Genomic DNA, 23,995 nt, shown 5'->3' on the forward strand with positions numbered 1-23,995 from the left:
AGCAGAGCAATGGCAGCAAGTACAACAACCAGGAGATTTGCTTGGTTGAGACAGTCGGGTTTTGCCCCAGATGTGCAAGCCAGGCTCTTGAACATGCCATTTGATGGCTCTTCTTTGTTTGGGAAAAAGGCGGATGCCAGTTTAGAAAAACTGCAAACATCAAAGGCAGCAGCAAAATCCCTAGGCGCTGCAATCCGTCAGACACCTTTTCGTCCCACAGGAACCTCTGCGAGAGGCAAGTCCTTTTGCTTCTACTCCGCATTCGGAAGAGGTAGAGGACGACCGGCTCAAAGGGGACAAAGAAGAACTACCCGAGGTGGACGGGGTAGATATTCAAAAGCCGCAGCAACAGCAGGTGCCTCTTTACCATCGGCATCTGCATCAGCCGCCCCAAAACCACTCTGAGGACTTCCCTCACAAGACACCTGTAGGAGGCAGGTTAACTCAACATCTGGCGGAGTGGCAGGCTATCACGTCAGATGCTTGGGCATTGGAGACAGTTGCACAAGGTTACTGCCTGCCTCTCCTACGCATACCTCAGAGTCATCCACCGGGGATCACCTCTCAAAAAGCTCCAGATCCGCTCCTCTTGCAGGACATTTTAGACCTGCTAGAGAAAGGTGCCATAGAACCGGTACCTGTAGCGGAGAGGAACAAGGGCTGATACTCCCCTTACTTTCTCATTCCAAAGAAAGACGGAGGACTGAGACCCATCTTGGACTTGCGAGAATTGAACAAATTCCTCAGGAAAGACAAATTCAAGATGGTAACTCTTTCTCAGATCCTTCAGGCCCTTCAGTTCCAGGACTGGTTGGTATCTCTGGACCTTCAGGACGCTTATTTCCATGTGCCAATCCATCTCAAACACAGGAAATACCTGAGGTTCGCAATTGGCAACTCTCATTATCAATTTCGAGTGCTGCCATTTGGGCTGACCTCCGCCCCGAGGGTCTTCACCAAGTTAATGTCGGTAGTGGCTGCAAGTCTAAGGAGGGAAGGGATTCACGTCTACCCCTACCTGGACGATTGGTTGATCAGAGCTGTATCTGCGGAACAAACTCAGATCCAGCTAGATCATGTTTGCCACTCCCTTCACAGACTGGGCTTCTCCCTCAATTTAAAGAAGTCACAAATGATACCATCGCAGAGACTCCAGTTCATCGGAGCAATCCTGGACACTTCCCTGGGAAAAGCCTCGCCACCAGAGGTGAGGGCTCAAGATATTCTACAGATGGTTACCAAGTTTCAAAATGCCCAACGTCTCCCAGCCTTCGACTTTTTGAGGTTGCTAGGCCTCATGGCATCCTGCATTTTCCTAGTGCCAGAGGCTCGCCTGAGAATGAGATCCCTCCAGTGGGCACTGAGAACTCAGTGGTCACAATTCTCAGGGAGAATGACAGATCTTCTTCAGGTTCCCGACAGGGTGGCTCGAGACCTTCAGTGGTGGGCCTGTCAGGAGAACATTCTGAAAGGAGAGCAGTTTTGGCAACCCTGGCCGGAGATAACAGTAGTCACGGATGCCTCACTCACGGGGTGGGGAGCCCACGCCAACGACTTGACCATCGGCGGTCGTTGGTCTCCATCGGAGTCCAGACTACATATCAACCTGTTAGAGCTGAGGGCCATCAGACTTGCGCTGAAGGCTTTTCTGCCATCTGTACAAGGAAAGAATGTCCTGATAATGACGGACAACACAGTGGCCATGCATTACCTCAACAAAAGAGGAGGCGTAGGATCACTACCTCTGTGCAGAGAGGCGATGCAGCTCTGGTTTTGGGCAATCCAAGAAGGAATCTCTCTATCGGTAGTTCACCTAGCCGGAGAGAAGAACTTGACAGCGGACGCTCTGAGCAGGCAGAGCACAGTCTCCCACGAGTGGGAACTAGCTCAGGAAGTCCTTCAAGAGATCTTCGCCCTTTGGGGAACCCCTCAGGTGGATCTGTTCGCCACCAGTGTCAACAGGAAGTGAGATCTGTTCTGTTCAAGGGAATTTCCCCCGAGAGGAGCTCTAGGAGACGCGTTCATAGTGGACTGGGAGTTTCCGCTCCTGTACGCATTTCCACCGGTCCCTGTCATTCCTCAAATGATCAGGAGGTTGAGAAGATTCCAGAAAACCATGATCCTAATTGCCCCGGATTGGGCCAGGAGAACGTGGTACCCGGACCTTCTAGACTTGTCCATCTGCCCTCCAATTCGACTTCCACTCAGAGAGAATCTGCTCCCACAGAAGGGAGGTCAGGTTCTCCATCCAGACATCAAAACCCTCAACCTTCACGCTTGGCTTCTGAAAGGCTGAGGTACAAGGATTGGGACCTCCCTGATGATGTTATGGAGGTGTTGCTTTCGGCAAGAAGGCCAGCAACAAAATCTTTATACCGCTGCCGTTGGAACAGATTTTGCAGCTGGTGTAGGGATAAGAATATCGATCCCTTTTCATGTGGTACACCAATGGTTTTGTCCTTCCTACTTTATTTAGCGAATTCAGGCCTTCAAGTTGGCACCATCAAGGGCTATCTCGCAGCGCTATCCATCTTTAAGTGCACTGCGGAAGAGCCATCTTATTTCAAGTTACCCTTGGTAATACAGTTTCTAAAGGGGTTAACTAACGTTTATCCCCCAAGACCATTCCAGGTTCCCCTATGGGATTTAAATTTAGTCCTAACTTTCCTGATGGGCACACCTTTCGAACCACTCCACTCTTGTTCGTTAAGGTTTCTTACCCTTAAGACTGTTTTATTAGTAGCACTTACATCTGCTAAAAGGGTGAGCAAGTTGCAAGCTCTCTCTTGTAAACCCCCTCATACAATCTTTCACAAAGACAAAGTTGTTCTGCAAGTGAAGCCTAATTTCCTCCCAAAGGTGGTTTCTGAATTTCATATCACACAGAAGATTACCCTTCCATCTTTCTATCCTTCTCCCCATCCGGGGAAAGAGGAAGAGAGGTTACACAGGCTGGACCCAAGAAGGGCTTTAAGTTTTTACTTTAGTAGACTGGCTAGGATAAGACAAGCAGACCAGCTGTTTGTAGGCTACGCAGGTCACAAGCTGGGGTTACCGATAACTAAGCAGACCATTTCCAGATGGATCATTTTAGCCATTTTGGAATGTTATAAACTGGCAGGAAAAGAGCCCCCTCAAAATCTTAGGGCTCATTCGACCAGAGGTATCGCAGCTTCATCGGCCCTCAAAAGAGGAGTGCCGGTTAGAGACATATGTGCGGCTGCCACATGGTCGTCCGTCCATACCTTTACACGGTTTTACAACTTGGATTCCTCCTCCAGTCAAGAGACTAGGTTTGGAAGGGCAGTATTGCACTCTATTCATCAATAAGAGGAAGCATGAAGTCAGTACTCCCACCTCCAATAACAGAATACTGCTATGGGAGCCTATCTAAGATAAGGAATACGTTGGAGGACACAATCCCTTCGAAGAACAAGTTACTTCTTACCTTGTAACGTTCTTTCGATGGGATGTTCCTCCGACGTATTCCTTATCGACCCTCCCATCCATCCCCGCAGTACTACTTCCCTTGTTGTTGCAGCTTACGCTCCTTCAGGGTGATTAGTCTAGTCCAGAAAGAATAATTGTGGGCTACAAAACGGAACTGAGCAACGGACGCTGCGCGCGGCCTTTATAGGCAGGATGACGTCGACGTCGATACGGCGGCTGTCGAGGGACATCGACTCAGCAGACGTCGACGCACAGCGCCCTCTAGAGAGAAAAAATTTCCGAGGCCAGCAAAGCTGGAAAGAGATATCTAAGATAAGGAATACGTCGGAGGAACATCCCATCGAAAGAACGTTACAAGGTAAGAAGTAACTTGTTCTTCTGGCTGTAGTGCCATTATGGAAATGTCGAAGGCTGAGCGAGCAGATTTCACAATGTTAAAGCAAACTCTCATTTTAAAGTTTGGAAAGACTCCTGCCCAATATTTAAAACAATTCCGAGAGTATAAGAAGAAAGAAGGTGGTACTTGGGTATCTTATGTACTGAACCCTTAAAAAACTTGACTGGCTGGGTCGAAGGTTATAAGGTTTGTACCTTTGAAGGCATGATAAGTCTTGTCATGCTTGAACATATTTTTGCATCTTCTTCCCCGGAGCTTACGCAGCATTTGGCCGATTCGAAGGAGATAGATCCTAAGAAACTGGCCATTGCCGCAGATTTATGGGTGTCACATCGAGTGTCCCATAAGGACAAAACTCATCCCGGTAAGCAGGAGGAAGGGAAAAAGTCCAAAGATAAGGAGGGTGGAGAATCTGATAAATCTTCTTCTCAAAAGGGCCACAAGAAGAAAAATAAGGGTAAGACACAAGACAACTCGCAGGGTAGTGGAGGTCAGCCTCAGAAACAGAACTCTGGTTACAATAAGCCTCCCTATGTAAACAGACCCAATGGATCTTGTTTTGCTTGTGGAGCAACTGACCACGTGAAGGGGGATCCCCAGTGTAAGGTTAAACCTTTGGTGGTCCACTCTGCTAATCTGGCCTTCTCCTCCTACGAGGAAGAAGAGATTACAGGAGCATCCTTCTCCTCAGACTCCTTCCCCAGCGGGATAGAAGCTGAGGTAGTTTTAGTTTCCCTGGGTTCCTGGGAGCCTAAAGTCGCAGAGGTTTATGCTAGGATTCCAGATAATACCAAGCACTACTTTAAAGACAGTGTGCTGATCAATGGAGTGGATACTCCAGCTCTTAGGGATAGTGGGTGCAGTCGAACTGTAGTGGATTCTACCTTGGTAGACTCAGAGGAAGTTGCCAGAGCTACTCTGATGCCCACTAAGTTGGCTGACGGCCCACCTCGCATGTTTCCAGTAATACCTGTAAATCTTACTTTAAAATGGTACAGCAGTCAGGATTCCAGTGAGCATTCAGAGAAACGTCCCAGGAAAGGTCTTGTTAGGCAATGATCTCAGAGCTTTAAGACTCGTAGGAGACACGGCCGACAGACCCTGCACACAGTCTCAAACACGGGCAGCATTGGCCACGACCAATACGCCGCCCCAGCCGAAGGGGAAACCCAAGGCGAAAGGAGTAAGCAAGTCAAGACGAGGGAAAGGGAACATTCCCCCGAGCTCGCCTACCACTGCGGTGGAGGAAGTTGGTCAATCGCCCAGGCCTGACGAGGAGGTGGCGATGCCTGAAGTATTTGACCCCAACGACCATCCTGAACTCAAAGACTTGTTAGTAGAAGGTGGTCCTGACAGGGAAGAATTCAGTAAAGGCCAACGTGAGTGCCCATCTCTGGAAGGCCTAAGGAGACAGGCCTGCTCCCAGCTTGAGGGTGAACCTCCTGGAACGCATCAGATTTATTGGGAAGGTGGACTCCTGTATAGTGAGCCCACAGAGTCTACAGAAGGAGACCATAGGAGGTTGGTGGTTCCCCTTGCTGTAAGACCCTTCCTCCTGCAGTTGGCGCATGAAGTGCCCCTTGCTGGTCACCTTGGTATTAAGAGGACCAAGCAAAGGTTATCCATACACTTCTACTGGCCCAAGATGGGGTTGCAAGTAGAAAGTCACTGCAGGAGTTGTGCCTCCTCCCAGTTATCTGGTAAGAGTGGCTCAACAATCCAAGCTCCATTGGTACCACTCCCAGTTGTGGGAATACCGTTCGAAAGCGTAGGGATCGACATCGTTGGTCCCCTTGACCAGCAGACATCCTCAGGCAATAGGTTTATCTTGGTGCTAGTCAACTATGCTACCAGATATCCTGAGGCCATCCATTGAAAACTGTAACTGCCAAGTCAGTTGCAAAAGCATTACTTGGCATCTTTACTAGGGTTGGCTTACCTAAAGAAGTTGTGTCTGACAGAGGCAGCAAATTTATGTCAAAGTATATGCAGGCTATGTGGAAAGAATGTGGGGTCACCTACAAGTTCTCTTCTGCATACCACCCCCAGACCAACGGTATGGTGGAACGTTTCAACAGAACATTAAAGAGCATGATTGGGGCTCTGGAAGAACCTCAGAGAAGAAAATGGGATCTTCTTCTGCCATGCTTACTGTTTGCCTACCGAGAGGTACTACAGGAGGGTGTTGGCTTCAGCCCCTTCGAACTTCTGTTCGGTCATCCTGTACGGGGGACCCTTAGCCATAGTCAAAGAGGGATGGGAGATGCCCACTCCCCCTGTTACAAGCAACGTAGTAGATTATGTGCTGGGGCTCAGAAAACAGATGGTACTTCTGATGGGCTTGGCTAGTGATAAATTGAAGGCAGGACAAGCGCTGGTGAAACATTGGTACGACCAGAAAGCTTCCCTCATCAACTTTACACCTGGTCAGCAAGTCCTGATCATGAATCCCATAAGGCCTCGAGCCTTACAGGAGAAATGGTCAGGCCCTTACACAGTGGTGGAGCCCCTGGGTGAGGTTAACTATTTAGTGGACCTTGGAAGGCCTGGACAGGCTCCAAAAGTGTTCCACGTAAATAGGCTGAAAGCTTTCGTCCCAAGAGTCGAAATAGCAGCACTGCTACTGGCTTCAGATGTTGAGGAAGAGGAGTCTGAACCTCTCCCCGACCTGTTCCAAAGCGGTCCTTCAGATAGCTCCTTTGAGGTGTCCGAGTGGCCCTTCACCTGACTTCTAATCAGCAGGCTGAGGTGAAAAGTTTGCTCAGGCCGTTTTCCCCCTTGTTTTCACAGTCGCCTGGTTTGACACCTTGGTGCAAACATAACATAGACACAGGAGACAGTGTACCTACCAAGAGTAGGGGATACAGGATGTCAGACAAAGTATGGTCTTACATTAAGACCGAGGTCAACAAGATGTTAGACCCTCGGGGTGATTGAACCCTCTAGTAGTCCTTGGTCCAGCCCTGTGGTTTTGGTTCCAAAGGCAGGCACTTCTGAATTGAGGTTCTGTGTGGATTACAGGGCTCTGAATGCTGTCACCAAGACAGATGCACACCCCTTGCCTCGAACAGATGAGCTGGTGGATACTTTGGGTGCCTCCAAGTACCTCAGCACTTTTGACCTCACTGCGGGCTATTGGCAAATAGCTTTAGCAGAACATGCCAAGGAGAAGACAGCGTTTTCTACTTTTCAGAGGCTTGTGAATCATGTGTTGAATGGGTTGGACGATTTCTGTCTTGCATATCTGGATGATATAGCAGTTTTCAGTGCCACCTGGGAAGACCATGTGAAACACCTCGGGATTGTGCTCCAGGCTCTTCAGAAAGCACACTTGACCATAAAGGCTAGTAAATGCCAGATTGGACAAGGCTCAGTGGTTTACCTTGGACATGAAGTAGGTGGAGGGAGGATACAGCCTCTTCCCAGTAAAGTACAAGCAGTACAAGACTGGCCTACCCCCACTACACAGACCCAAGTGAGAGCCTTCTTAGGACTCACAGGGTATTACCGCAGCTTCATGGCAGACTATGGTACCATAGCTGCCCCTCTGACTGCCCTCACTACTCCGAAGAAACCCAAGAAGGTAACTTGGACCGACGCATGTGAGAAGGTCTTCAACGGCTTAAAAGAATCCTTGTGCCAGGCCCCTGTCCTCAGGGCCCCTGATTATCAAAGACCTTTTATTGTGCAGACGGATGCCTCTGACACTGGGATAGGAGCTGTACTATCGCAAGTAGATGAGAAGGGTAAGGAACACCCTATTGGTTTTATTAGTCGCCAGCTTAAGGACAGAGAGCTCAGATGGTCCACAGTGGAGAAAGAATGTTTCTCTGTTGTGTGGGCCCTACGGAAGCTGAGACCCTACCCCTATAAGGGACACACTTCACTGTGCAAACTGACCATAAGCCCTTAAAGTGGCTAATGAACATGAAGGGAGAGACTCCAAAGTTGCTTAGGTGGTCCATAAGTCTACAAGGCTTCGACTTCACTATTGAGCATAGGCCAGGTGTCCAACATAGCAATGCTGATGGGTTGTCCAGAATGTTTAACCGACCTGAACAAGAGACTCATCCAGGGGTGGATTAGTTCCCCATGTCCATAGTCTGGGAGGGGCGAGTGTTAGGAAAGATTTCTTAATTATGGGAAATTTTCCTTCCATGTGGCAACCCCTAAACTTTTTGCTGTTGTTTTCACCAGGATCTAGACTTTGCCAGAGAAGTGCAACCTTCTGCCGCACTCCTCTGGGCTTCCGCTCCATTCTTACGGGGAAACTGACATGCCCTTAAGACAGTCAGTACCGGGAAACGTTTTCCGTAGTTTCTTTATCATGTTACAGCTTCCGCGCAACATGACACAAGAGGGCACTGTAAGCTAAGTTACCGCTCTCTTGGGTCTCTACTCTTCTACAGGCCCTAGATACTCTCTTGGGATTGTTAACGAATGGTGCAAGTGAATCACGGACGGGACTGGTGGCAGCGATCGTTTCTTTGTGTTTTTGAGCTCCTTTTGGCGTTTAAGCGCGTTTCTCGCGCTTAGCCCAAAATGGTGGCCTGGCTCCCAAAATGGCCAGACCACGAGGCTCGTTGTCCTGTCCGCTGACCGTCTTGCCCCCTTCACCTTCCCCAGGTCGAGCCGACCCGGGGCCTTCCTTATTTGGGCATGTACTTTCCCGCGAAACACAGATGCTTTCGCGGGCTTCTACAGGCCTTGTGTGTGCCTCCAGGATGTGGGCTGGGATGTCTGGTCCCAATACACACCCTGGGTGCCAGAGAGTCTAGGGTGGTTTGAATGCCTGGGACCTCTGTGGTCCGTGATAGGTCCACGTATGGTGTGAGTGTTTTGTGAGCAGATCTCCTATTGGGTCCCCTCTGTTTTGGCGCGAAGGGAACCGTGGATAAGAGGGGGCTGGAAACACCACTACCATGTCGATCTCCTGAGTTCTCACGAACAAAGGAATACAGGAGCCAAATATCCTGCAACCACGAGGCTGAACCGAGGAATCGCTGGTGACCCGCTGAAGGACTGCTCCTCTGCACTGCTGTCGCTTGGTAAAACCCTTTCTACCTCTGATCGAACGAGAAGGCCTGTACTGGTACTTCGACCCTTGGAATAGTGGGAACAACTATTCTCGGCATCTTCACCATCTCCTGCACGTAAGCCTTTGGAAGTGTCTCTGGGCCATCCAGTGGACTGACCAGCCTACCCAGGAGTCTTGCTCTGTAACCGCCGTCAGGTTGTGTTGTATTACGAGCCCTTGTCCCTCTCACACGATTCGTACACTTGGCATTCCCAGGTCTGAAGTGAGTAGTGTACATTTGGCTGAAATACACACGGCCGCTCCGTTGCCCTGCTGTGGTAACAAACTGTGCGGGTTCACTGCGTTTGGGACGTCATCAACTCAACTTCTGCTGCTGCGGAATCTACACGACGCCGAGACGTCCCCTGCTCGTATCTGAACCTGCCAGCACTGAAACTGACGTGGAGAAGCCTGGGTCTGCCTGCATCGGGGACCGGTGAGTAGCATCGCTAGGAACTGGTCGCCCTCCTGCAGTAGCCCATAGCTTTTCCCCGCTGTATCTAACAGCACGCCTTTCCGTACTCGCGCTCTGCTTCTGCCCACAGTGGAGGCTGCGCTTGAGTCGCGGAGCTCTGTTCATCTTCATTTGTTCACCGAACTAAACTGCCTGATTCCCTCGAAGAGACTCCCCTTTTTGCCCGTTGGCACCAGCGTGTGCAGGTACATTTGAGCACAAGGCTCCACTCTTCGTAGGGCTTGGACTTCCTTTTAGTTAGGTGCCTCTGAAGGCGGACTGGGTCTAATTATTATTCGCACTGCCTGTTTCCCTCCCCATCTAGGTGGTCTACACATTTCGTGCGTCTAACTCGTTAGACTCGTTTGTATTTGTATATATATTGTATTGGTTTGGTATGTGTTGGTTTACTTGAGTTTTATTGTGATTTCTCGCTACGGTCAATGTTACAAAGGCCTTGTAATAAATGTGTATATATTTTTAATATAACACCTGCTTGGAGTAATTTGTAAGTGTCCTTGCTTTGTGTGCTCATTGCGGGCTTTCAGTCACCCTCACCCCTCTTGAGACCTGGTCTTGACCGCCGCAATCGCTACCCTGATTGGTCTGGCTTGTCCAGAGGTTACCCTGTTCCAAGAAACTAGGCTGGCCTTCTGAACCTCTGCCCCTCCAGGACAGAGTTCAGAAATCCGTCTTAACATCAGGTGAGCTCCTGATGAAACTTCAAAGTATTTAAACTGAAAGTCTGCTGGATTAGCAACCATAAAATAATTGTTGCTGAAAGGAATACATATCTTAGTTGTGTTTTTGATCCCACAGATTTAAAGCTAAGAAAGTAATGTATTTATGTGATTTGATGCAACAAGTTTGGTTTCTGCTGAATTTTAATTAAAAATAAATTAGCCTGGCTGAGCTGCAACCCTTTGGAAGTGGAAAAACAGGTTTCTCCCAGGGGGAGGGAAAATCCTCTCAGCAGAAACTCACTGGTAGATGATAATTTTGGGTTAGGACAGACTCTTGTCTACAGAAAGAGAATGAACAATAGCAGATCCTTCAGCCCAGGAAACGGAGGTGTGAAAGGGGTCATAAACTGCTCCTGGAAGTAACTCCCCAAGGGAGGGGGCTGCTTCTGGACTGCAGGGAGAGACTAAGGGGCGGACCATTTGCTGTTAAGCATGAACAATGAACAATTTTGAGAGACTCATAACTTGTTATTCAAAGTGATGAAAAATATAAAAAGGACAGAGTTGTTAGTCTAATTTTGGCAGCACGTTTTAAGAGCGGTAGAACTGTGTAACATATTCTGTACAGGAATGGGAATATATGTGGTTTTATGTGAACTGTGTTAATGCTAAAATTGTGAAAATTTACACACACGTCCCTATGGTAAACACACACATTTGTGGAAAGTTGCAGAAAGTTTGGAAATTGTGTTCATGGCGAAAAGGACACAATTCTGTAGAAAGATGAAACAAGATCCCACAGCTACAGGATTTTGAGGAATAGCTACTACATAAAATATGTCATCTTTGTGTGTGATTTGTGTAGAGGTGACCTATGTAGAAATATGTATTTAGGATAAAATCCGATTTTGAGACCAGTGGCTAAAGGGAGGTTTCTAAGGACTGTAAAGCAAACCATAAAATGTGACATCATCCGGCCTTGATCCAATCACTCAGATGCAAGGCGGAGATGAGGTTTTGATCCAATCCAAGCTCACAGGGGCAAGTTTAGCTAAGCCGGCCCATACACCCATTTTGTGATGTCATTTTAGAGGATAAATAGAGACAGCTGACAACACATAGGGACTCACTGATCCACTCACTTTCCTGATTCCGTCGAAGCTTTAACATCCTTCCAGATCCAGATGCCAAGACTCTTGTCAGCAGTAGAGAACTATTGACTTACAGCAAGGCCTAATTTCTCAAACTTATTCTCACAACCCAGTGAAGCGCTGTGGTGTGGGAAGGCATTTTGAGCTAGCATCCTGAAACTCTCTGGCTTGCTACCACAAGGCTTGCCCGAGGAACTCGCTAAACAGCTGATTGACATACCTACAAACAAGAAGGGCAGATCCTGTGCAAATCCGACGACCGGCCTAGCTGTTCCAGTCCTGCGCCTGGGATAGGTTCCCAAAAGGCATTCCCCTGGAGTCCAACCATACCTAGTCACACCAGCTCTCCTGCAGGTCTGCTCGACCACGGCCCAGAGTTGGCAGACCTCAGTGCACCCCCAAAACATATGTATAAGATCCGTATCATCTCTGTTTCAGCAAGGGCATGTTCGTTGGGATTGCTTGTAGATCTGTGCCAGTTTGTGTGGCATTAAGTACGAGCGATACAGTACATTGAGCTGAATAAGTCTAAACCTGGAGTTCCTGGAAACCTCCTTAGGGAACGCCAATGCTCTCTCCCACTCCCCGTCTGACATCTGTTGGCCCAGGTCCATGTTCCATTTAAGTCTTAGATCAGGGCTACGGGGGTTAGGCTTATCGTTGAGGTGGCTGTATATTTGAGACACTGGTCTCTGCCCTTCTCCCAGGTTATATAGAAGTGTCACAAAGGGGTTGTTTTCGGGCTCCTCAGGCCAAACGACCCAATTAGTTCGTGCTCATTTCCGGATCCTTAGATACCAGAGGAATTGGCCGACAGGAATTCCATCCTGCATTCGTAAGGAGGAGAAGTCCAGGAAAGAGCCCTCGTCATACAGGTCCCCCCCAGGTGTACACTCCCAGCTGTTCCCAATTTCTAATGGCTGCCAGATCAACACTGTTGTGGCACAAGTCTGAGATGAGCGGAATATCTGGAGTATACGTGTGCTGCAGATGGAGGAGCGACTTTGTTCTGTGCCATATCTGCCTTTCCAGGGTAGCCAGATAAGGAATTTCGGCCGTGAGGAACAGGGGAGCCCAAATAAGTTCTTTCAGCCGAATCGGGCCGATTAAGTGTTGCAGCAGGTCCGTTTCCAGAGTGGCATCGTCGGCCAACTACTTGGCAATGAAGCTGAGCTGGGCCGCCAAATACTACCCCTCGAAGTCGGGGAGCTGGATGCCGCCTTGACGGTACGGGAGGACTAACGTGGAGAATGCCAATTTGTGTCTGCCCCTCCCCCACAGAAAGTGCTTAAGCAACTTCTCCAATAACCGGAAAAAGGGGGCCCTGATGTAGTAAAAAACATTCTGAAACCCATAGAGAAATCTGGGGAGAACGATCATTTTGATGACAGAAGCCCTCCCCATCATGGACAAGGGGAGTCGTGAACAGAACCCTATTGACTTACGGAGAGGAGAAGTGCCGCCACTGTGTAATTCTCATGCATGAGTTCTGGCGTGTGGTAGACACTGATTCCTAGGTAACGGAACGTGTTGGGGTGCCAAATCACCTCCAGTGGTGGCAGGTCATCCAAGTGATCTTTTCTGAGGCCCCCTAGGAGGAAGAGACAGGATTTACGTTTGCTAAATTGTGTACCTGATACTCTGGCAAAGTTGTCAAGGACGTCCAACATGGTCGGGACATTTAGGTGTGGGTCTCTGATGTAGAGGAGGACATCATCCGCCTACAAGGATATTATGTGATCTATTCCGTCTAGTCGAATGCCAGCGTTGAAAAATTGCTTCCTGAAATAGATAGCGATAGGCTCCAGCCCCAGTATGTAAAGCATAGGAGAGAGTGGGCAACCCTGCATGGTGCCCCTTTGTATATCCCATGCTGCAGATATGAGGCGGCCAGATTTCACTCTTGCCCTTGGTCTAGTGTACAGGACCCTAACCCATCTAATAAATTTGTCGCCAAAGCCAAATTCCAGGAGCACAGCCTGTAGCCACTCCCAATAGATGGAATCAAATGCCTTGATGGCATCTAGGGAGAGCAGAGCGTAGGAACCTCCATCTCGATTAGTTTGAGCCAAAACATGCTAGAGCATATGCAGATTGGCGGTCGTGTTGCGGCCCGGTACAAATCCACTTTGGTCAGGATGCACTACCGCTCCTATCACCCTCGCAAGCCGCTTGGCTAGGACAGTTAAAATCTTGACATCGTAATTAAGCATTGCGAGTGGACGGTAGGAGTGACACTCCTCAGGTGGCTTGTTGGGTTTGAGCATTGGAATCACCAGCGTTTCACGCATGCTCTCAGGTAGGATCCCTAGTTCGTAGGCCTAATGAAAGACCTCGTGCAAGAGTGGGGTTAACTCTGGCTCATAAGCCTTATAAAATTCAGTGGGTAGCCCATCACTGCCTGGGGACTTACACGTGGAGAGGGACCTGATTGCCTCGGTTATATCATCCTTGGTGATGCCTGCATCCAGGGCTTCTCTGTGTACAAGTGATATTTTAGGTAATCCTATTTCTTCCAGGGTGTCCGAGATCTCACCTGGAGCCACCTGAGTATCGTGGGAGTACAACTGGGTGTACAATAGTTTAAAAGAGTTGTTGATGTCCTGTTGGATCTGGTGTACTGTGCCATCTGAGTCTCTCAGGGATGTGATCAGGATCCTGGGATGCTCTTATCTGCACAGCCAGGCCAACAGTCTGCCGGGTTTAGCCGCCTGGGCGTGAGCCCTGTTAGACCTGGTGGTGTAGTCAAATTTGGCTAGCCTATCCCAAGACTTTTTGCATTATATTCTGGATTGCTTGAGCACTTCCTCCGTCTGTTGAGACTTTCGAGTGCTGGATTCTAGTTGTTCAATTTTGGCTTCTTGTTGCTCCAGTGCCTCACGTAGTTGCTTCCTGATGCCTCCTGCCTTAGATATGATCTCCCCACGTATGACCACCTTCAGGACCTCCCACACTGTGCTCATCTGATCAACGCTATCTTTGTTTTCCAGTACATAGTTCACAAAGGACTCTCGGAGATCCTCCCTGAATGCCGGGTCCTTTAGCGCTTCTGTGGGCATCTTCCATGTGGGTATCGGAGATCTGGGCCCTACGGTGCACCACTCTATTACTAAGAGGGAGTGATCAGAGATAGTGCAGCCTAAGTATTGCGCTGTATCAATCTTAGGGAGGCTTTCCCTACCAATGAAGATGTGGTCGATCCTGGTATAAAGTTTGTGGGGGGAGGAGTAGAAGGAGTAGCCTCGGTCTTCTGGATGCTGCGATGGTCCAATTTAATAACTTATTCTGTAAGTATTAATAGGAAGAAAAGTGACCCTAAAATATCTGCATTGTATGATCCCAATCTCAAACCCATCCCATCTTTAATTCAGAACCATAGGATTGCTAGAACTATCTTTGTGCTGACTCTTTTCTCATCTGTGTTATTAAACCCTAACTCGTATTGATTTGGTTAAGAAAAGTAAATCCCAGGAAAAAGTAGAGTATCCACAACAGGCGGGTTACGCTGATCACGTGACTGTAAAATCCATCTGTGGCATTCGCTTTTTCATAGTCATAATATGGTGTAATCAAACCCATCTGTCATTTTCAAAAGTGCATTTCTGTTTTCCATTCTCGTGCCTATTTTACAAAAACAACTATTACTGAAACCTCTATAACTCCCTCAGTTTTTATGATAGAAGCGAAATGTGTACCTCACATCCTTAGCTATCCATAGAACCCAAACCCACAGTGCGATTGTCCCGTTATAGCAAAAAGCGCGCAAGGAAATGTTTGCTGCGATTTGAAATTCTGAAAGGTTTTACACGTGTGAATTAGCTTTAAATTTCTTCCCATTTTGACTTTGAGATTTCCAATATTTTCTTTTGACTAAATCATTGTTTGTGATTGTGTGTAACTGTTCAAAGCGGCTCCCATAGGAATTTATAATCATTTAAGCATTTTTGACCATATTTGGTGTTTTTGCTCAGCCAATTCCAAAGACAATTTCAAAGCCAAGCTGACAGCTGAAAAGTCAATTCCGTTTTTCTCTTGTGTTTGAAGGAGGAAGGTGGGAGTGATATTCTGTTTGATTTGTGCTCTTCGTGAATACCTGCTCTCTCCTCACATCTATTTAATTGCCTATTGGGGGGTTGAGGGGTGTTGCAGGGGGAACCCCTAACCATAGTGCCATCTGTTCTAAACCAATCCAAAAGTATTATTTTCTGTGTTGCATTGTTTTTGTGCTCATTACTTGATTCTTAGTGTATTAAAGATATTATTCAGTGTTCCGTCACCCCATTGGTGATTGTTGTTTACCTATTAAAATATATTGTGATTTGAATTCTAAATAAATAAATAAATATTTACCTTTGCAAACTAGCCTGATTCCTGGTTCAGTGTGACTGGGGGTTCTCAGGAGAAGGGTGTGGTATGAGTGGTTTATCGTTCAGAATATTGAACTTACAGATAAAAATAAATAACGGTTTCATTTGTGCACTACATCCTGGGCATGACTTGGGTGTGTGCCGGATTGAAATCACTTACAATTGCAATAATGCCTTTGAAGTACTGAAAAAAGCCAGTTGTCAAGCACCAGTCTTGAAAGCTCCCGATTATAACCAATCCTTCATTGTACAGACAGATGCTTCTAATACAGGGATAGGTGCAGGTTTGAGCCAGCTGGATGAGAAAAACAGGGAACACCCATCTGCTTCAACAGCAGAAAGCTGAAGGAACGTGAAACAAGGTGGGCAACTATAGAACGTGAATGTTTTGCCATTGTGTGGTCACTGAAGAAGTTAAGGCTATGCTTGTATGGTTCTACTTTCATTATTCAGACTGACCACCAACCCTTATTTATTTATTTATTTGGATTTGTAAAGCGCACTAGCAGCCCAAGGGCATCGAGGCGCTGTTGCATGAAATAGTTTTAGTTACAGGAGGATTATTTAGCTCATGGTTACAGTGAGCATGTAGCCTAACAGTGATACTATATCAATGAACATACATAGGTGTTCACCGTTTTTGGTTTGCATACAATCACAATGAAGTTTACATCACAGATAGAGTGGAACGTGTTTTGGTTTGTCATACAGTCACAATGAAGGTTACATCACAAATAGAGTGGAGCATGCAGCCTACATGGGACAATGGCACCAGAGATACTTATGTAAACAGCCTGGTTTTTATTGCTTTCCTGAAGGCTATATGTGACTCAATACTCCTGATGAAAAGGGGTAATGTGTTCCAGTGGGTCGCTGCCACGACAGAAACTGGAACCTCCTGTGCAAATTCTCTGGGTCTTAGGAATGGAGATCCTGTTGGTGTAAGCAGTTCTTGTAGGTCTGTCTGATATAGGATTGACGATTCTTTGAGAAAGGTAAAGCTGTGGCAAGTTATGGATGCATTTATGAGTTAAGTCAAGAGTTTTAAAGACTATCCGCTCTTTAATGGGAAGGCAGTGAACATTAGGACATTAGAACAGTGAACCTGCTTCCTAGTTTCAGAGATATGTTCCCTCCTGGAGATGCCGGTGGTGGCCTGAAGGGCATTATTCTGGACAGTTTGGAGTTCGTTGATGTTTTTTGCGAATGTCCCTACAAAGAGGGCATTGCAGTAATCCAGCCGAGATCCAATTATTGCTCTCGCAATAGTAAGACAGTTCTGTTCTGACAGAAAGGGTCTAGCAGCATTAAGCAACTTAGAATGGTAGAAGGAGGTAGATGCAATGGCATTGACCTGCCTGGTCATAGAGAGGTCGGAGTCCAGGTAGACCCCCAAGGTCTTAACAGCTTGTGATGCAATGATTGGAATGTTATCAATCGTAAAAGAGCTGTATTGTTTATCCAGTTTCCTGACTGTGGCAGGTGATCCAATTAGCTGTTAAGGCATAACCAGTTTTCTGCCATTCATTTTTGGATGGTGGAAAATATGGATTTGAGAGTTGCCATGTTGGACTCAGTCACCGCTGAGGGGATGACGACCTGCGTGTCATCAGCAAAATGACTTTATGTGATGCCCAACGTGTCCAGAATGTGGAACAGTGGGCTCGTAAACAGGTTATAAAGGATAGGTGAAATGCAAGAGCCCTGTGTGACTCCGCATTTTATGTAGTTTGGGTGGGCACAGGCTGTGTCAGAGAAGACTTTCATAACCCTTTCCTGGAGAAACAAGGTGATCCAAGCAATGGCCTAGGGCAGAAGTTGGCAGTGGAAGATAGATGGTGGCAGAGAGTATTGTGATCCACCTGGTCAAAAGCTGCGGACATATCTAGGAGCAGAAGGAGAGCAGGGTTTCCAGCATCTCTGAAATCGTCCATTTGATTTATTTAATCTAAAAGTGCGGTGTTGGTGCCGTGTCCCAGACGGAATCCTGACTGCCGGAAGCTGAGTAGGTTATTTGCCTCGAGGATAAGCGGCCTTGTCGAGAATTTTTAATAAAAATGGGACTGTAGTGATGGGTCTATAGTCCCCTGGGACAGTTGGGTCAAGAGCTGGTTTCTTGAGGGGAGGGCGTACCCATGCTTCCTTGAGACCAGTAGGGCCACGGCCTGACTGGAAAGAGGCATTAACGAAGGCTGTAAGGAACGGGGCAAGGGTGTGGGCACAGTCTTTAATGAGTTGAGCTGGGCAGGCATCCCCTTTGCAGAAGGAAGGTTTGATGGATTTGAGTTGGGCGATGACTTCTTGTTCCCTCATTTCCTTGAAAGTGAAGGGAGGGGAATCACCATAGCTGCTACTCTGTAGATTAGAAATTTGGTGACTGAGTGCCTGTTGATGGGCGAGGATTTTATTTTGAAGAGTGTTACGTTTGTCAAGCATTGTTACACCATCATCTTTGTGGAGGGTCAGCGGGGGGAGGGAAGTGGGTGTTTCCAACTCCCGAAGATAGCAAAAATGTCTCTGGTTCCTGATTTAGCATTAGCTATCCTAGTGTTCAATGAGGTAGCTTTTGCTTTGATTATTGCAGCTTTATATTCTTTGGATATAATCTTAAAAGCTGACTTGGAGGAGTGATCAGGGTTAGCTTTCTAGTGGGAGAGCGCTATCCTTTTCCTAGCAGGTAGCTCAAGAAGCTCTTGGGAGAACCATGCATTAGACTGCTTGATACGCTTTGCTTTCCTTAGGGTGAGAGGGGCGATGGCGTCAACTGCTTGAGTGATGATGGATTTGAAAGCATTGGCAACAGTTTCCGGGTCACTGGAGAAAGAGGCCCAAAGGGCAGGCACTAGGAGGTAAGGTATGAGCTTTTCCTTAGTGAGCTGACGCAAGCTTCTGGTAAATGCTGGGGGGAGGGGAGACTGTTGCTTGCAGGACCCCTTCATGGTATTGAGTTCAAATCAAATGGAATGATGATCAGACCAAGGAATAGGAGAGATGTCTGTGACCCTGAGGGAGCAGTTATGATGGGCAACCCAGTCAAGGGTACGGCCTTTAATGTGAGTAGGCGCAGTGATAGCTTGAATGAACCCTAAGGTGGATACTGCTTTGTTAAGGGAGGCTGCTTGGGAGTCGTTCGAGTCATAAAGACCTAGATTAAGATCTCCCAGGAGAATGGATTGGGAGTTTTTCTTCAGATTGTAAGACATAGTGAATCAGGGCATCTTGGAAGTCTGAGACTGGCCTTGGTGGTTGATATACAATATGGAGGGCAATTGTACAGTTAGGGGAAAGGTTACATTTAAGGTGAAGATAATCAGTATTAGGGGCAAGTTCCCCTTCTACCCTTCTGATATGGATGGTCTCTTTAGCAATAAGAGCTACCCCTCCACCTTTCTGAAGAGAACGATCTTGCCTGAAAATAGTGTAGCCTGATGGGATGGCGAGGGCCAGGGCCGGGCCAGACCGGACGCTTCACTAAACCAGGTTTCACTAATTATCAGAAGGTCAATGTTGCAGCTGGTGATAAGATCATGAACGTCAAATGCATGGGCAGGGAGAGAGCGGGCATTAATAAGAGCACAACTAAGAGGAGCATTTGGTAAAGCCCTATGGGGCATACTTGGCACAAAACTACCAGTGTTTGGCACAGGCAGATCAGAATTCACAGGGTTTGGCACAAACAGATCTCAGTTCAAAGAGATTGGCACAGGCAGATCAGAATTCACAGTGTTTGGCTCAAGTAGATCTGAATTCACACTGTTTGGCACAGGCAGATCAAGATTTGCAGTGTTTGGCACAGGCAGATCTGAATTCACATTGTTTGGCACAGGCAGATCTGAATTCATAGTGCTTGGCATATGCAGTGCAGGAATAACAACATTTGGCGCAGGCAATACATTAATTACATATGGTGGCATGTGTACATTCACAATGATGTCAGGGAAGCAGCCCGGTTTACGGGGCTAGAGATAAACAGAGTCTGTGCTGAGTAGTCCACTGGTGAGGGTAATGACTGTAGACTGGCTACAGTAGTAAGGGAGGAGGAGACAGGGCTGGGTATTCTATTTCGTATCAATGGTGCTAAGGGGGGCAGAGTGCTCAAGTGCCCCAATGCTCGAGCCGTAGCAAGTGGATTGGGAGACAACATGTCTTGCGATGATGCTAGGAGCATGGTGGCACAACTTGTGTTAGACATGCTAAATACTGGGCAGGGCTCCGGTTGTATGAGAGGGGCGGCCGCCAGGGAGATAGGGCATACTGCCAGTGCAGAAGGTTTTGCATGTAAGAAACTACGGGCAACCGACTCACCAAGGTTCTTCAGGGGGAGTGGACACCTAACCCCGAATCAAGCGTTCCTTAAGTGAGGAGGCAGTTAGTGGGAGGCATAAGGGGCGGGGGTGGTACGCACACAGAGGTGCATGTTTCTAAAGGCTATTATAGCCGTCATGGACGGGTGCTGGGTCACGGAGATATCACAGTTAGGGCGTAAGGTGGTGCTTCTATATACAGCATTACTCTTACCTTTACCAGAGCGGTAGTCTTGTATAGCAGTGTTGCACGGCAGCCTCGAGCAGCGGAGAGCTGCAGAGAGGGAGCTTGGCCTTTGCTCCTCGGCTTTGCCTGCCAGTGCACTTCCCCTCCATTTAAGGCAGGAGGGGAGGGACGTGCAGGGTCGAGGAGCCTATCATGGCTCATTGGGGCTTCTTATTTCTTTCCAGTTACCACAGTAACCGCAGCAGCCATTTTAAAAGCTGTTGTGGCCTCGGGTAGATGGGGCAATCTCCCTGGAACACTTCGGTGCTCCAATTTTCTTCGGATCAGCTGGAGCAGCAGCCAGCTGGTGATCCCCTTGCAGCGGAGCTGCAGAGAGGGAGCTTGGCCTTTTCTCCTGGCCTTCACTCCTCGGCTTCGAGATGTTTAATGCAGATGAAGTGGGAAAGTCCAAAGTTATTGAGATGGCCAATCCACCTCCAAGGGTTTGGTTTTACTATAGAACATAGGTCACGGTGTAATCACCAAAATGCTGATGGTCTCTCCAGAATGTATGACCGGCTGGAATAATAGATTCATCCAGGAGTGGATTAAATCCTCATGTCCCTTAGTCTGAGGGGGACAAGTGTTAGGGAGAATTTTAATTTCTGTGCTAATCCCCTTCACCCTTAGAGACCCCCAGCTCTTTTGCTGGACTTGGGACTTTTTCATTTTAACCCTGGCGTGAGTGAGACCTTTTTCTCACTCTCTCATGTGTTTTTCCCTTATTTGGATTTTGTGTTTTCACTGTTTTTGGAGTCTGACACTCTCCATAGGCATCTGTATTTTGTATAGTGACACACAGCACCTTCAGTGCAGTGTCACTGAAGGTTTAAAAACCTTTTCTTGGGTGAACTACAGTTCCCAAGAATAGTAAAGTGAAATTGACTTTACTTATCTTTTCTCTTTGTAGGTCCAGCACACACCATTTATGTGGAGTGCTGGGGGGTTACTTAGTAGCCCCTTATCCTACCTTCACATGTACAAATGTTTGTTACACTTACTACTTTAAATGGTTGGGGGCAGTGGTTTACTTTTTCCTACCATTGTGCTTTTTTACAGCAGGCTGAACCCTCATCTGCAGTACAGCATCCATGGGTGACCATTTTGTCAAAATGGCCACTGTCTTCTTTTTTTGCCATTTTCTGTTTGTAAGTTCTTTGTTGGCTTTAACTCTGTAAGTTTGGGTGGGTGTTAGCCCTTTGTGTGTTTCGCCTTTGGTGGGCTTCAGTTCTGAAGCCTGGACCTGGCTCCAGTGTGTCTGGAAGGACAGGTTGTGAGGTAGGGTCCCGGAAATCTCCCCTGTCCTTTGTCGCTAGGTGTGCCTGCACGAAACTAGTCCAGATTGGCTGGCTGGCTGTCCTGAAAGGACAGCCACCCTGCTGTGTGATTGACAGCCTAGGCTGTGCATGAACGAAAAAACTTGCTTAAAAGGCGAGGTTCTTGGGACTACAGGCAGGGTGGACCACTGGGAGAAACATCCGAAGAAGAAATTGTGAAGAGAAGCCGCTACAACCTCCTGGACCTTTGAATTGCCCGGTGAAGCCCTGCTGCTGTGCTGACCTCCTTTTTTACCTCGACAGAGAAGCTCCGGATGGATGACTTCTTCCCTTGGGTTAGTGGGACCAACTAACCCTGAGACGAACTCCACTTTGGCGCAATCCCTGACTTGCTGTGCCTCTCCGTTGGTGCAGAAGCCCAATGCCAAGTGGCGAGTATCCAAAGTCGAACGCCACGTCTGCCGTGGAACGAATCAGGCTAAAAGCTCTAAGCGCCTCCTAAGGACCCTCCAGAAGCAAGAACTCCAAATCCAGAGTACCCTCTCCAGAGTGCAGGACCAAGGGAGCAAGGAAAGTCCAACCAGTGTCAACCGTTCTGCATCAGTCCTGTTTGCTAAGTGCTGAAAATGCAAAGTGCTGCTGAAATGAAGACAACCCATAGCTGCTGACGACCTTCCCGAGTACTGCCGCAGGATCCCTCCATATGTCCTCCCTCTTGTCCCCACGACTGAGGCTCAGGAACCAGGGTCTGGTTGGCTGTAGCAAGACGGAATCCAGCTGGACCCCTTTCTTCTAACCAAAGGTACTTTTTCGGGCTTGGGGGTACTTACCTTCTTGCCTTTAGTCATGTGGTCAAACTTGAGACTCACACCTGCTTAACCTTGCAAGTTGATTTCAACTCCCTTTGCACAGGCTTAACTGCTTGTGTTCCTACAAGTGATTTTCTGAACACTCTGACGTTGTGCAAGACTTTTATCCAAGAAGTGCATCAGAACTATTGACTTTGTCCAAGGGACTTTGGCTGTCCTGGCTCCCAAAAGGCACTCTTCTGAATCCATTGGCTTTGGTATTGCTTATCCCTCCATAGGTTGTAGCTTGTTGAAAACTGTTACTGCTGGGAAAGGCTTATTTAGACTTCACTGGAGGATTCAATTGTCCTCACGTTTTCTAAGAAACTATTCAACCCATTTCTGTTCCTTAACCCTTCCTTTCTGCACCCCGGGGTATAAGGAGTATACTGGTGTGATATATGAATGCAAATACTATCCTTGCAATTGAAGTCACTTCAGGGTGTAGGAGAAATGTATTAAGCATATCCAAAGAATAGCCACAAGCTGTATTGATTCTGAAAAGTAATTCAAAAGTATACACGGACTGTTACAATCAATTGCCTTTGTAAAGAAACTTATTTAAAGCTGATGTAAAATAATAAATAACTATTTATATCTGAAACCTTGAGTGTAAGTGTTACTTGTATTGACTTATTTCATCTGTACAGCTCTAAAACTCACATTTACCCCTCTTGAGATATGCCTCGCTGCTCAGTCACACTACCAACTTGTGTAGTAGAGACCTATACCAAAAGGTGGGTTACCTAATACCGATCAGATAATTCTTGTGTAGACTCATACAGTGTGACTGCACCAATTCTTACCTAACAATACACATTTGCCCCAGAACTTCATGGATCGCTTCACCCCATTCACCATTTTGACTGTATTCCTGCTATGCATACTCTTCGGCGTATGTGTAATATGTATGCCCAACTATTTAAATCTATGCACCTCCCAAAGCAGTCCCAAATCAGGCAAGTCCCCGGTGTCACACTGACGCAGTCCTGCCACGGGGAAGAGTCACGACTTCCGTCTTCTAATGGAGATCCCGGACAGTTTGACTAAGTTTTTCTAGAACCTCCAGGATTATGGGTATAAGAGGGCATTGTCAGCATAGAGGGAGATGACATGCATAGATCCTGTCACACTGATGCCAGCAGCCGATAAAAATCGTTCTGTAGTGGCTCCAATGCCAGCATATAAAGCATGGGCGACAGTGGGCACCCTGCAGAGTGCCTCTCTGTATGTCCCTCTCCCCAGACAACTGCTTGCCCGTTTGGACCCTTGCCACCGGCTCTGAGTACAATAGCATATCCCACCGGATAAAGCCCTCGCCAATCCCAAAATCCTATAGCACAGCACAAATCCATTCCCAGTAAACTGAGTCAATCGCTTTAATTGCATCCAGGGATGCTACTGCATATGGATAATCCTGAGAGTTGGTCTGGTCGATAAAATGCTGCAGGCGGCGGAGATTTATGGAGATGCTGCGCTTGGAACAAATCATGTCTGGTCCTCATGTATGGAAAAAATATATATAAGGGGTGCCTGCTTTTGAGTCTGTGGTCTATCAGGCAAAGCGATACGCCTAATGAAAATTAGACCATCCAGACCAGAGATGACAACTGATTACTCTTTCAATTTGTAATCGTTAACTATTTATTTTGCAACAACCCATATGTCAAATTACACAGTAACAAATATATTCATATAAAATATGGCTCTTTGAACTTAGAGACAAACACATCCCTCCAAACAAACTTCATTCACAACTTC

Source organism: Ambystoma mexicanum, chromosome 11, assembly GCF_040938575.1.
Source record: "Ambystoma mexicanum isolate Mex_15411 chromosome 11, UKY_AmexF1_1, whole genome shotgun sequence".
Classification (NCBI taxonomy): Eukaryota; Metazoa; Chordata; class Amphibia; order Caudata; family Ambystomatidae; genus Ambystoma; species Ambystoma mexicanum.